Source organism: Arachis hypogaea, chromosome 3 (genome assembly GCF_003086295.3).
Source record: "Arachis hypogaea cultivar Tifrunner chromosome 3, arahy.Tifrunner.gnm2.J5K5, whole genome shotgun sequence".
In the NCBI taxonomy this organism is placed as follows: Eukaryota; Viridiplantae; Streptophyta; class Magnoliopsida; order Fabales; family Fabaceae; genus Arachis; species Arachis hypogaea.
In genome coordinates, this window is record NC_092038.1 from 18,834,250 (window position 1) to 18,848,394 (window position 14,145).

Consider the following 14,145-nt stretch of genomic DNA (forward strand, 5'->3'; position numbering starts at 1 on the left):
AGTTGCCTGACTGGCAACTTTTTATTTTGAAAAACAAAAGTAGCTTTCTGAGGTTGATTTTGGTGGCCTCTTGAAGCTTTATCATACTATGCTTTTATTGTGCTTTAACATGGTATCTGTTGGAATCTTGCTACTTGGCCTCTTTAGATTGCTTTCGTACTTATTGTTTGTAGCTTGGATCCTTTTGAGGCCGTGACTGTGGGGGGTCCAACTTGTTTCTCGGTTTCCTCGCTTTTGTTTGTATGTTTAGCGCCTCATAACCGATTTCTTTATGTTGGTCCCCTTCTAAGTTATTTTTGTAATCCTCTTTCCCGGACCTTTGTCAGGTCTCTTTAAGGGATTACTTTTATAACTTATCTTTGTAGGAGACTGACTTCGTTAGGTCGATCTCTTCCTATTTGTTTTTGTAATCCTCTTTCTTGGACCATTGTTAGGTCTCTTTCAGGGATTACTTTTACAACTTGTCTTGTTGGAGACCGACTTCGTTAGGTCGATCTCTTCTAAGTTGTTTTTGTAATCCTCTTTCTTGGACCTTTGTTAGGTCTCTTTCAGGGATTACTTTTACAACTTGTCTTGTAGGAGACCGACTTCGTTAGGTCGATCTCTTCTAAGTTGTTTTCGTAATCCTCTTTCTTGGACCTTTGTTAGGTCTCTTTCAGGGATTACTTTTACAACGTGTTTTGTAGGAGACCGATTTCGTTAGGTCGATCTCTTCTAAGTTGTTTTTGTAATCCTCCTTCTTGGACCTTTGTTAGGTCTCTTTTTGGGATTACTTTTACAACTTGTCTTGTAGGAGACCGACTTTGTTAGGTCGATCTCTTCTAAGTTTTTTTTGTAATCCTCTTTCTTGGACCTTTGTTAGGTCTCTTTCAGGGATTACTTTTACAACTTGTCTTGTAGGAGACTGACTTTGTTAGGTCGATCTCTTCTAAGTTATAGCAATTCCTCTTTAATAGGGTTGGCCAGACCTCTTTCCAGGGATTTGCTGATAACTTGGGTTGACTTGGTCCGACTTTTTAGTATCGGCCAGTCTTTTTTAAGTTATTATATAGCAATCCATAAGACCTCGTCAGGTTCTTTTTGGGATCACTTTCAATAACTTCTTGCATTACTCTGTGTTCATCTTTGCCGATTTGTAGATGGTGGTTTTTTGTCCCGGTTTGATCGATCTTTTAGGTGAATCGCATTTTCACCTTTGTCGGTCGATCATTCCTATCGAGATCGTACAGTGAATCTGTTCTTCACTTTCTGTCGATCTGTTGCTTTATAATCGGACGATGAAGGCTTCAGATTAATGCGTCTTGGGAATTTGTAGAATATCTGAAATGTATTTTATTTAAAGGAAGTGCAAATATATATATATATATATATATATATATATATATATATATATATATATATATATATATATATATATATATGCGGGAGTTTTTCGTACCCTTAAGTCTCAATCTTGACGCCTCATTAAAAAATCTTTTCAGGAAAAAGAGTGCATCTTGAGATCTTTTACCTTTCCTAGCTATAGTACCTTCTTAGGTTACAGGCGTGCCATGATCTGGGGAGTTCTCGTCCTTCGAGTTCGGACAGTCTGTAGTAGCCCTTCCCAAGTACTTTTGTGACTCGGTAGGGTCCTTTCCAGTTAGCTGCCAGCTTTCCTTCTCCGGGTCGAGTTGTTCCAATATCATTTCGGATTAAGATGAGATAATTCTCCGTGAAATCTCTTGGCACTACCTTTTGATTATACCTGGAAGCCATTCGCCGTTTTAGTGCTTCTTCTCTTATCCGAGCTCTTTCTTGGATTTCTGGAAGTAGGTCGAGCTCTTCTCTTTGGAGTTGAGAATTGGTTTGTTCATTGTAGTGGACTACTCGGGAAGATCCTTCTTTGACCTCTATTGGAATCATTGCCTCCACTCCGTATGTTAATCGAAATAGTGATTTGTTTGTGGTAGAATGGGGGGTTATTCAATACGCCCATAGGACTTGTGGAAGTTCCTCGGCCCAAGCCCCCTTTGCTTCTTGCATTCTCCGTTTCAGTCCGGCCAATATGACTTTGTTGGCCGCTTCGGCTTGTCCATTGGCTTGGGAATGTTTGACGGAGATGAACTGGTGTTTTATATTCAAGTCGGCCACTAGTTTTCTGAAGCTAGCATCTGTGAATTGGGTGCCGTTGTCTGTGGTGATGGAGTATGGTACCCCGAACCTCGTAATAATGTTCCTATATAGGAATTTCCGGCTTTTTTGGGCAGTAGCGTTGGCTAGGGGTTCTGCCTCGATCCATTTTGTGAAATAGTCTACCCCTACTATGAGGAATTTTACTTGTCCTGATCCCTGTGGGAAGGGTCCGAGAAGGTCGAGTCCCCATTTTGAAAATGGCCAGGGTGAGGTCACGCTGATGAGCTTTTCTGGTGGGGCGATGTGAAAGTTGGCATGCTTCTGACATGGTGGGCATGTCCTTACAAATTCTGTAGCTTCTTTTTGTAGTGTTGGCCAATAGAATCCCGCCCGAAGTACCTTTTTGGTGAGAGCTTGTGCTCCGAGATGATTACCATAAATGCCGCTATGTACTTCCTCCAGGACTTCCTTTGTGTTGGAGGTCGGTATGCATTTTAACAATGGTATTGATATCCCTCTTTTGTACAGGGTGTTGTTTATGATAGTGTAGTACTGTGCCTCCCTTTTCAACCTCTTTGCCTCCTTTTCATCTGTAGGGAGCGCTTCTGTTTTGATGTAGTTAATTATGGGGGTCATCCATCCTTGATCCCGACCTATTATGGCTAGGATTTTTTCTTCTTCCGATATTGATGGGTTCTGCAGTATTTCCTGGATGAGGCTTCTATTGTTGCCCCCTGGTTTGGTGCTGGCTAGTTTTGAGAGTGCGTCAGCTCGGGCATTTTGCTCGTGGGGTATGTGGCAGATCCTATATTCCCCGAGTTGTCCAAGCTGTTCTTTGGTTTTATCCAAATATTTTTTCATGGTAGGATCTTTGGCTTGGTAGTTTCCCGTTATTTGTGAGGTAACGACTTGTGAGTCACTGTAGATGTTGAGTTTCTGAGCTCCGACCTCCTTAGCCAGCTTCAAACCAGCTAATAACGCTTCGTATTCTGCCTGGTTGTTTGAGGCCGGGAATCCAAATTTCAGGGAAAGCTCAAGTTGGGTTCCTTGGTTGCTTTCGATTATCACACCTGCACCGCTTCCGGTTTTATTCGAGGAACTGTCCACATATATGTTCCACTCTATGGGGATTTTCGTGGTGTCTGTGAATTCTGCGATGAAGTCGGCTAGGTATTGTGATTTAATGGCTATCCGCGCCTCGTATTGGAGGTCGAACTCGGACAACTCGATTGCCCACTGTAGGATTCTTCCTGCTAGATCTGTTTTCTGCAATATCCCTTTTATGGGCTGGTTGGTCCGAACTTTAATGGTGTGCACTTGGAAGTATGGGCGAAGTCGTCGGGATGTGAGTATCAGAGCGTAGGCAAACTTCTCTATTTTCTGGTAGTTCAGCTCTGACCCCTGTAGTGCTTTACTAATGAAGTAGACGGGTTGTTGTCCCCCTTCATCTTCTCTAATTAGTTCTGAGGCTATTGCCCGACTTCCTACTGCGAGGTACAGTATGAGTGGTTCTCCCTCTTGTGGTCGAGATAGGATAGGGGGCTGTCCCAAGAATTCTTTGAAGTCTCAGAAGGCTTGTTCACATTCCGTTGTCCACTCGAAGTTCTTTCCCTTCCTTAAGGTAGCGTAGAAGGGGAGGGATCTTACTGCTGACCCTGCTAGGAATCTGGACAAGGCCGCCAATCTCCCATTGAGTTGTTGTACTTCTTTGACGTAGGTTGGACTTTTCATGTTGAGTATGGCCTGACATTTATCTGGATTTGCCTCGATTCCTCTTTGTGTGAGCATAAAGCCCAAGAATTTACTTGCTTCCACTGCGAAGGTGCATTTAGCCAGGTTGAGTCGCATGCCGTGCTTCCGTATGGTGTCGAACACTTGAACCAAGTCGGTTAGTAATGTCTCTTCACTTTGTGTCTTTATCAACATATCATCCACATAGACCTCCATGATTTTTCCGATGTGGTCTGAGAAGACTTTATTCATTAGCCTTTGATAAGTGGCTCCCCCGTTCTTAAGGCCAAAAGGCATTACGATGTAGCAATAATTTGCTTTTGGTGTGAGAAACGAGGTTTTTTCTTGATCTGGTGGATACTTTGGGATCTGGTTGTACCCTGAGTATGCGTCCATGAACGAGAGATACTTATATCCCGATGAGGCATCTACTAGAGCGTCGATGCTTGGAAGTGGATAAGGGTCTTTTGGGCAGGCTTTGTTGAGGTCGGTGTAGTCGGTGCACATTCGCCACTTCCCATTTGACTTTCTCACCAAAACGACGTTTGCTAGCCATAGTGGGTATTTAACTTCTCTTATGAACCCTGCCTCTAGTAGTGCTTGTATTTGTTCTTTTACAGCCTGAGACCGTTCTGGCCCGAGTTTTCTTCGTCTTTGTTGTACCGGCTGGGATCCCGGGTAGACTGTCAACTTGTGGCTCATTAGTTCGGAATCTATGCCTGGCATGTCAGCAGCTTTCCATGCGAAGAGATAAACATTATCTCGTAGGAACCGTATTAGTGATTCCTTTGCGTTTCCTTTCAGGATCGTGCCAATAATAGTTGTTTTATCCGATGTATCTTCGATCTGGACTCTTTCTATTTCTCCTTTGGGTCGTGGGCGGAGTTCTTCTCGTCTCTGAACTCTACCGAGTTCGATTGTGTAGAACTCTCCTCCTTCGCCTCGGAGGTTTAGACTTTCGTTATAACAGCGACGTGCCATCTTTTGATCTGCTTTTATTGTAGCTATCACTTCTGCAGTTGGGAATTTCATACATAGATGTGGAGTTGAAACTATTGCGCCAAGTTGATTTAACGTTGTTCGACCTATTAAGGCATTGTAGGCGGAGCTTACGTCGACCACGATATAGTCTATCTTGAGTGTTCTGGATTGGTTCCCCTTTCTGAAGGTTGTATGTAATGATACGTATCCCAGTGGCTGTACTGGGGTATCCCCAAGTCCGAACAGGCTGTTTGGGTATGCTCTTAGCTCTTTTTCTTCTAGGCCGAGCTTGTCGAAGGTAGTTTTGAATAAGATGTCGGCAGAGCTTCCTTGGTCAATTAATGTACGGTGGAGGTTGGCATTTGCCAATATGATTGTGATGACCATGGGGTCGTCGTGTCCTGAGATGATTCCGGATGCATCTTCTTTGGTAAACGTGATTGCTGGGATGTCTGGCGCCTCCTTCTTTCCTTCGACATGGTATACTTCTTTGAGGTGTCGCTTGCGGGATGATTTGGAGATTCCTCCTCCAGCAAATCCGCCGTGTATCATGTGAACGTGTCTCTCCGGTGTGCGGGGTGATCGTTCAGACCGTCCGACATCTTCATCCCTTCTTCTTTTTCTTGGTTCTTCGTCCCGATTGGCCAAGAATCGATCTAGTTTTCCTTCCCTTACTAATTTCTCTATGACATTTTTCATGTCAAAGCATTCGTTGGTGGAATGTCCTCGGACTCGATGATACTCACAGTATTCGTTCCGATTTCCTCCTCCCCTTTAGCCTTTGAGTGGTCGAGTTGGGGGTACTTTTTCTGTATGGCAAACTTCTTTGTAAAGATCTACCAAGGATACCCTAAGAGGGGTGTAGTTATGATATTTTTTACGGAGCGATCTTCTTTTTTCTTGGATTCTTTATCTTTATCTCGGTAGGCAGAACCGAACCTCGAGGCTTCCCCAAGTCGAGAATTCTCCTCCATGTTGATGTACTTCTGCGCCCGTTCTTGTACTTCGTCTAGGGATGCTGGGTACTTCTCTGATATAGATTGGCTAAATGGTCCTTCTCGTAGGCCATTTATGAGGCCCATGATGGCAGCTTCTGTTGGTAGACTTTGTATGTCCATGCATGTTTTGTTGAATCTTTCCATGTAGTTACGAAGACTCTCCCAATCTCCTTGCTTGATTCCTAGTAGGCTGGGTGCGTGTTTGGCTTTGTCCTTTTGTATGGAAAATCTGGCTAGGAACTTTTTGGCCAGGTCGTCGAAACTCGAGATGGATTTTGGAGGTAGGTTGTCGAACCATCTAATGGCTGTCTTGGTAAGAGTTGTTGGAAAGGCTTTGCAGCGAACTGCATCTGAGGCGTCAGTGAGGTACATCCTACTTCTGAAGTTGCTGAGATGGTGGTTGGGGTCCGAGGTGCCGTCATACAGAGTCATATCCGGAAGTTTGAAATCTTTTGGGATTTTGGTCTTCATAATTTCCCTGATGAATGGATCTTGATCTTTGTGAGAGCTATCCTCTGGGGTGAATCAAGTAGCTTTAGTTTTGAGATCAGCTTTGAGTTCCATAAGCTTATCTTCTAATTCTCGGTGCCGCCTTATCGCCCGATGTAGGTCCACTTCTTTTTCGCGTTGATGTTGGGCTTCTTTCTCAAGTTGCTTTAATCGATCTTGAAGTGCTTCTATCACCCCCGGATTTGATGAATTTTTGTCTCCATTGGATTCCGGAGTATCTTTAAGTATAGCATCCATGTTCTTGTGCGGCGTTCTATCTTCCAAACCTGAGTCGTGGTCGTTGTCATGGTTGTCCGCCATGGTGTTGGGATGACTTCCAGGTTCCCCGGCAACGGCGCCAATGTTTCGAGGGTTACCTGAAACTGTAGGTCGATCTTGGTCGAGATCTTCTGTGTTGGTCGGAGCCGACGTTTCCGGCAGGTGTATAGCGGCCGGAGCTAGTGTGTCCGACTTGTGGAACTGAAAGTGCTGCTGATCCTTCATCCCCGGAGGGTGGGGGTACCTGCAAGGGACTCCGATGCTTAAGTTAGCAAGGGTATTAAGCAGGTTTTGAGTAGGATCAGAATATGAGTTATACCTGGGTGCTCCAGTGTATTTATAATGGTGAGATGTGGCCTCCTGTGGATAAGATAAGTTAGTTTATCTTATCTTATCTTCAAGTGAGGTCATCTTATCTTCAAGGGAACCGCCCTTCTCTTGTAGGCTTGGGCTGCCTTAGGATCTGGGGCGTGTTCCTCTATTTGGGCCCTTTGTTTGGGCTTTCTCATGACTTGGCCGAGCTCTTTGAGAAGAGGTCGGATTGTCCTGACCTGAAGAGGTCGGTCGCTTTGTCTGTAGAACATCTCAGGTCGGACAACTCGACCCAGGATATGAACAATAAGTGAAAAAAAATATGCCGTGAAAGATAAAAGCGTGTCTTAAGCTGAAAACCGTGAAAAATACCAAACAAACTCCACCATTTCATAATCAAACCGGTTTTTTCTCCATTATAAAATCACGATTTTCTTTCTCTATTTCCGATTCAACCAAACCATGCTTCCCTTAATTAGACCAAACCTAAGGGAATTCTGATTAAACCCATATTCCCTTCTCTTCTCACAACCGAACGTGTTTCAGATGAAACCATGGTCATCGCTTCGTGAAATCAATGCTTTGATGTGGTGTTGCAAGGGAAGGAAGCCACGAAGCCTTGCCGCACCAGCTCATCCTTCTCCACCTTCTATACATATATATAGCAGAGTCAAGCCTTTCAATTCCTCTGAAAACCACACGAAGAGAAGAAAGGAAGCAAAAGTGGTGATTACTCAAGGAAGAGGTGGAGGAAAATGTCAACAGGATCATCATCATCTGCGTACATCACCATCAAGAAGAAAGAGAAGGGCCATCAAGGGAGCTGCTACCCGAAGCCAAAGAAGAAACATTGCCCCTTTTTCTTTATGATTCCTTAGAGTTCTTCTTGTTGGGTAAAACCCAGTAACTCTATGTTCTATTGCTTTTCCTAATTTAAAGATTCTACCCTTATTAAGCTTCAATTCCCTTAATTGGTGACCAAACCAATCAAATTCAGCCCATCACAAGAGTAAGAACTCTTTTCTTGCTCCATATGCATCTTGGCCATTTGGCCTTGTGAACTGACAAAATTCCTTAATTACATTTGTTAGGGTTTACTGATTTAAAGTAGCAAGGAACAGACCTTGGTTTGTGAATCCTAAAAAAAAGTAAGGGATAGGATAGACAGAAATATTATGTTTGTTACTGTATGCGCTTGTGATAAATGATGGTTCATTATGAAATGATGAATTGTTGTGTGTTTGAACGATGATGATTTCTGGTTTATGATGGATATAGTTGATGATATGTTTCTATGAAAAACTCTGTTTAAGATAATGCAAAAAAATATATGTACAATTAAGTATATGAGCATTTGTAAAAGGGTAAAATAATGAGTCTGAACTCCTGGGGCGGTGCTAATCACTTTGGAAACTTTGATTAGTCAAAAGAAAGTTAGAATTGTGGTTTTAGATGAATTTTAGGCTTGAATATAAAATTTGGTATGAAGGGTTGTTGAATTGCTTAATGCAGAATTTGCTGCATATTTGGCAGCAACATAAAATAAAAATTGGGAGTAATCTAGACATGATTTTTTATACAAATTTTTTTATCAAACTTCAATAAGTCAAGATTACTCCATAAAAATTTCAAAGAATTTGGCCAATTGGTTTGGAAGATATGAATTTTTGAAGTTTAGTGGTTGCTGCAGAATTTTCTGGTTTTCTAGTTCTGCAGTACCAACTTCCATCTACTAGAACTTTTGATTTGTTTGGCATTTGAGTTGCTTCCAAAGGGATTTTAAATATCTGTAAGCCTATTTTAAATGAGTACAAATTTCATGTCTATAGCTATTTTGTAGAGTTAGTTATGTCTCTTGGAAGCTGGGCAATTCGCAGGAACTTCAGAACTAATTTAAAGAAACAGGGCAGGCTTTCCAATTGATATTTAATTAACCAAATAAGGTGATATGAACTTGAAACTTGTTGATTCTGAAATTTAGGGGTGTTGAGTATAATCTTACCAAAATTTAGAAACAACGGATTAGAATTGAAATTATTATGGATTTTATAAAAACGGTGCTGCTTACTGTTTTTCTGAATCTTTACAAGTGCAGTAGAAGAATTTTAAAAATTTGTATAATATTAAATTCTAATTCAAATGTAGTAAAATATAATTCAAAGTAAAGATTAGGATCTCTAGAGTGACCTTAATAAGAGAGATAGTCCGTGCGTAAGCTTTCACAACAAAAAAATCACAAAACAAGACAGCAAAGTGTTGTTCCATAAACCTAGAACAACAGTCTCGATTTTTCCTCAATAGCTGGCGTTAGATTGCTTAGAAAAATATGATTCTTAGTTCTTTAGAAACTTAAGTTTGATATGAATTAGACATAAAGTTTGCACGAATCTGAATTCGTTTGTTATATCAATTATTAGTTATAAGATTGGTCGCTAGAAAGGTACTAGGCTAAACAAGTTAGGAAGGATTATGTGGAGATATGTTTAGTTACGTGGTGATGCGGAGGTATGTTTAGTTAAGCAGTGATGCGGAGATATGTTTAGTTACATGGTGATGTGGAGGCACAATGAAAAGAAAGAAAATGAGAACTAAGGAATGAAATGGATAATTATTTATGAGAATTGTATGTTTGAATGAGCCTTTGTGCCAAATTGCTAATGCGAAAGTGTCCGCCTAACTGATAGCCTAAGGTTGCTAATGCGGGAATGTTTGCCTAACTGATAGCACTGTTTCTTACTGTGATGCACATTGAAATGTTATTATGAAGAGGCCTAACTGACACGGGTAGCCGTGATGCCAAGGTATCCTAACTGACATGGGTTCGCCCATGATGATACCGATGTGTCTGACTAACATAGTAAGAAATCATATTCGGCGTTCGCTTCGAGTAACGTTGGATTGCGGGTAGACAACTGATGCATGAGCTCATGGCCTGCACTAGGAACATGCATGCATCATAAATTGTTTGTGCATTTGATTGTGATTGTTTACTGTTCGTTCTATATACTACATGTTATCTACTTCTTGTCAATTTTCTATTCTCTAATTCTTGTTTGTGTTTTAAAGTTGTATAATTACAATTTCTCCAAAGTGTACATTAAGATAGTATAACTAGGAATAATAGCCATAGAGAATAGCATAAGGAGCGGCGTTAACCCCAACGAAAGATGCCAAGATAGAGTAATGTCTGAGCCGTGATACGGAAGTAGCCGAGGGACTTAGCAAGCGAGTTATTACGATAGAGGCAGAACTCTAGGTTTCACGAGAGAGATGTATTTTTACGGTGTTGCCTTACTGGGAACCTATAGGTTCTCACCCCTTCCTTTTCCTTTTCCCCCCAGATGGAGAATTTCGACTTGACTGCCGTTATTAGAGTTATATTCAGAAGGCTACCAAAGGAGCTTGTGTTTCCAAACCTTATAGGAGATGCCCGAGACTAGTCCTGAGATGATGTTCTGTAGACTTGCGCCTCAGCGGTGGTATGATATAGGATAGATGGTATCTGTTTCCTTAGAATCTTCTTTCCCTCACTTTTGGTAGCTCTTCGAGGGATAGGGTTTGTTATTTTCTTCTGTTAGTTCGGATACCAGTTTAGGAATTTTCTATATGAACCAGGTAGTTTGGAAAGTCATCAGTTGTATATAAGTCTATGTGTATATATATACCTAAGCGTGTCAAGTTTGTATGAACTAACTTAAGACGTATATATGTATGAAAATTTTTCTGTAATCTTGTTGTCATTTGATTCTACAATTAGTTTGGTATTCATTTTATATTGTATATCTCTGATGATGTTATTGCTTATTGCTAATGGGTTTGTTAAGAAAAGCATATAATAAAAATAAGCTAACATATGCAATTCTGTTAGTACACAAGGCTCATATGTAGTAAATATTATTGAGTCTAGAGTTTTATAGGGCTACTGGAAAGTAACACCTGACAACTGGTAGTGATCTGGACCTGCCAAAAATTTTGGGTTGTTACAAATTGAGTAGAAAAAATTTATATATGTAACAAATAAAAAAGTTTAAATTTAAAAATTAAAAATTTTAAGTAGTCGCTTAATTAGGAATTCGTGTTAGAATTTCAAATTTTAAAATTTTAAATAGAGTTCCATGATTACCAAATAGAATTAGAATTAGAATTTGAAAATAACTATTATTTGTTGGTAAAATATAAAATGAATATTTGTTTTAAAATATAAACTCCTATTTCAATCTTCTATTTATTTAAACATTTCAAAGTTTAGTTTTCTATAAAATCTTATACATTTTAATTAACAAAAATTTTTAAATGCAGAATATTTTTGAATTGATATATTGTTTAAAAAGCTGCTAAAATATAGATAAAAATAATATATTTATTATCATGTAGATAAACTTAAACTAAGAGTTATTATCATGTTTAAATTATTATTGATACGTCACCTTTATTCTCGGCCGCCCAAAAAACTCGGCATGTGAGTAGATAATATCGTCCAGCCAATATGCCCGGCACGAAAACAGACAGTAACGACCGCACCCATTTGAAAATAAGAAACGTGTTCAGCAAACCTAATCACCAAAAACAAAATATCATACATAACCTACAAACCAGGACCTATTCACAGTAAATGGTCAAACAACTCCTATAAAGTTGAGCTAATATCCTCGGCTAAGTCCCAAGTTCTATTCTCAGTTTTTATATTCATTTAACTACTCTTACTCATTATCACTGACTTGAGCATTAGAGTATCTTTTGTATGTATTTTCGCTGTGGTGTTTGATTATGGCCAACGTTAAGCTCTTCCACTCTACTATCAGTTTGCTTGGAAATGCTCAAACTCGGCCACCCCAATAATCGAACGAATCAATTATCATGCTCAATTCTTTATTTTTATGTTGAAATTCTAGCGGCCAATTTTGTTTGCTTCTTAGTTTCAACCATACTATCTAGAAGGGCATTCTGCATGAGCAATAATGATTATTAAATACCAACCATTCAATGATGAGCATTCATGTTAAAGAAATACTTGCATAGGGAATATAAACAATGCTATTGCAATCTATTATAAATTAAAATTTAAAAATTTAGTTAAAAAATTAATATTATAATATTAAAATATTTTTTTCCTTAAAAATATTCTAAACAAACTAATTTGTACGTATTCAACTTACACGTATTTTTATTTGCATGTTATCTAGATGAATTTAAAATAAACTACTTATAAACGAATTATATTTTTAGGAACTCGATTCGTAATTTTTTTGAAGGAATTGATTGATTTGTCAAAAATTATGTTTATAAAAAATAAAAGGTTTAAATATATAGCTAAAGAATTAAAAAAATGATTACTCATCATCGATTTTCAATTCAATAACATTGTACCTGATAGACTTCTGATTGCTTTCAAGAGTTTTCTCTCTTTCAATTCCAGCAAGATATTTAATAATATCTAAAATAGAATAAGATAAAAAGGATTTGTTGTTAATAAACTATGCTAAAAAAATCGATAAAATAAAGAAATTTATCAATGAATTTATTTTTTGTAAAATAATAAACTTATCAATCAAATAGATGTAATCGAATCCACCAACATTGAAAGTGTCAAAATTCACAAAACTAAACCCATATTGTGGGATACTTGATGATTTTGAAAGTCTATGCACATCGGTACTGTTAGAAACAAGAGAGAGATCTGAGAAAAATGTTTTGTGTATTATTCAAGTTAATCAAGAATACAATATACAAGGGGTATATATACGTGCCAGAAGAATCAAAGTAATAAAGGCATAGAATCCTACAATTAATACACATATATGCTATATAAATATAAGCGATACTAACTAATCTAAAATGATTCTAATGATTCTCTAATGATTCTCTAACATCCCCCCTCAAACTCAAGTGGGAGCTAAGGATACCAACTTGAGTTTGGATAACAAAGTCCGGAAATGAGTCGGGTGATGAGCTTTCGTGAATATATCAGCAGTCTAATCTAGTGTTCCAACAGCAATGAGACGAATAGCATCAATAAGGATACGTTGCCTAACAAAGTGACAATCAATCTCAATGTGTTTGGTGCGTTCATGAAAGACATAATTATGGGCAATCTGAATAGCACTGCGGTTGTCACAAAAAAACATTAGTAGGAGATGACTTAGGAGCACACAAATCTTCGAGAAGCCAACGAATCGAGATAACCTCAGCAGTGGTGTCAGCGAGGGCACGGTACTCAGCTTCTGTGCTTGATCGAGCAGTGAACGTTTGCTTCTTAGCACGCCAAGAAATGAGAGCGTCGCCAAGAAACAAATAGTAACCAGTAGTAGAACGACGATTAGTGGGATCACCAGCCCAATCAGCATCAGAGTATGCCTGAAGGGACAAAGAAGAATGGGCAGAAAAATAAAGGCCATGAAATAAAGTGCCTTTGATGTAGCGAAAAATGCGAAGAACTGCTGCATAGTAAGTAGTACGAGGAGCTGACAAGAACTGGCTAAGTACATGAATTGGATATGCAATGTCTGGTCGAGTGACAGTTAAGTAGACGAGTCCTCCAACTAGCTGTCGATAAAGAGTAGGATTATCCAAAACAGTGCCATTCATAGGAGTAAATCGAACATTAGGCTCAAGAGGAGTAGACTCAGTGCAACTATCGGTAATTTCGGCTCGAGCAAGAAAATCTGAAGCATATTTAGCTTGAGAGAGATAGATGCCATCATCGGTGGATATGACTTCCAGACCAAGAAAATAGCTGAGAGAACCAAGATCTTTCATCTCAAAAGTATGCTGAAGGGACGCCTTGAGATTAGAGATACCATCAGCATCATCTCCAGTAATGATCATGTCATCAACATACAAAAGTAGAAGAACAACTCCACGTCACCTTTACGAATTAAGAGAGCATTCTCATGAGGACTGCAAGTGAAACCAAGACCGCATATGGTAGTGCTAAACTTGTCAAACCATTCACGAGGAGCTTGCTTCAGCCCATAGAGTGCTTTGCGAAGTAGACAAACTTTGCCAGAAGGACAAGGATAACCTGGAGGGGGTTTCATATAGACCTTCTGTTTCAAAGCTCCATTAAGAAATGCATTCTTCACATCCATTTGACTGAGAGACCATCTTTTGACCGCAGCAATGGCAAGAAGAGCTCGAACAGATGTGAGACAAGAAACATGAGCAAAAGTCTCTTCATAGTCAATACCATACTCTTGCGTACAACCCTGAGTAACCAATCGTGCCTTATAATGGTCAATAAAAC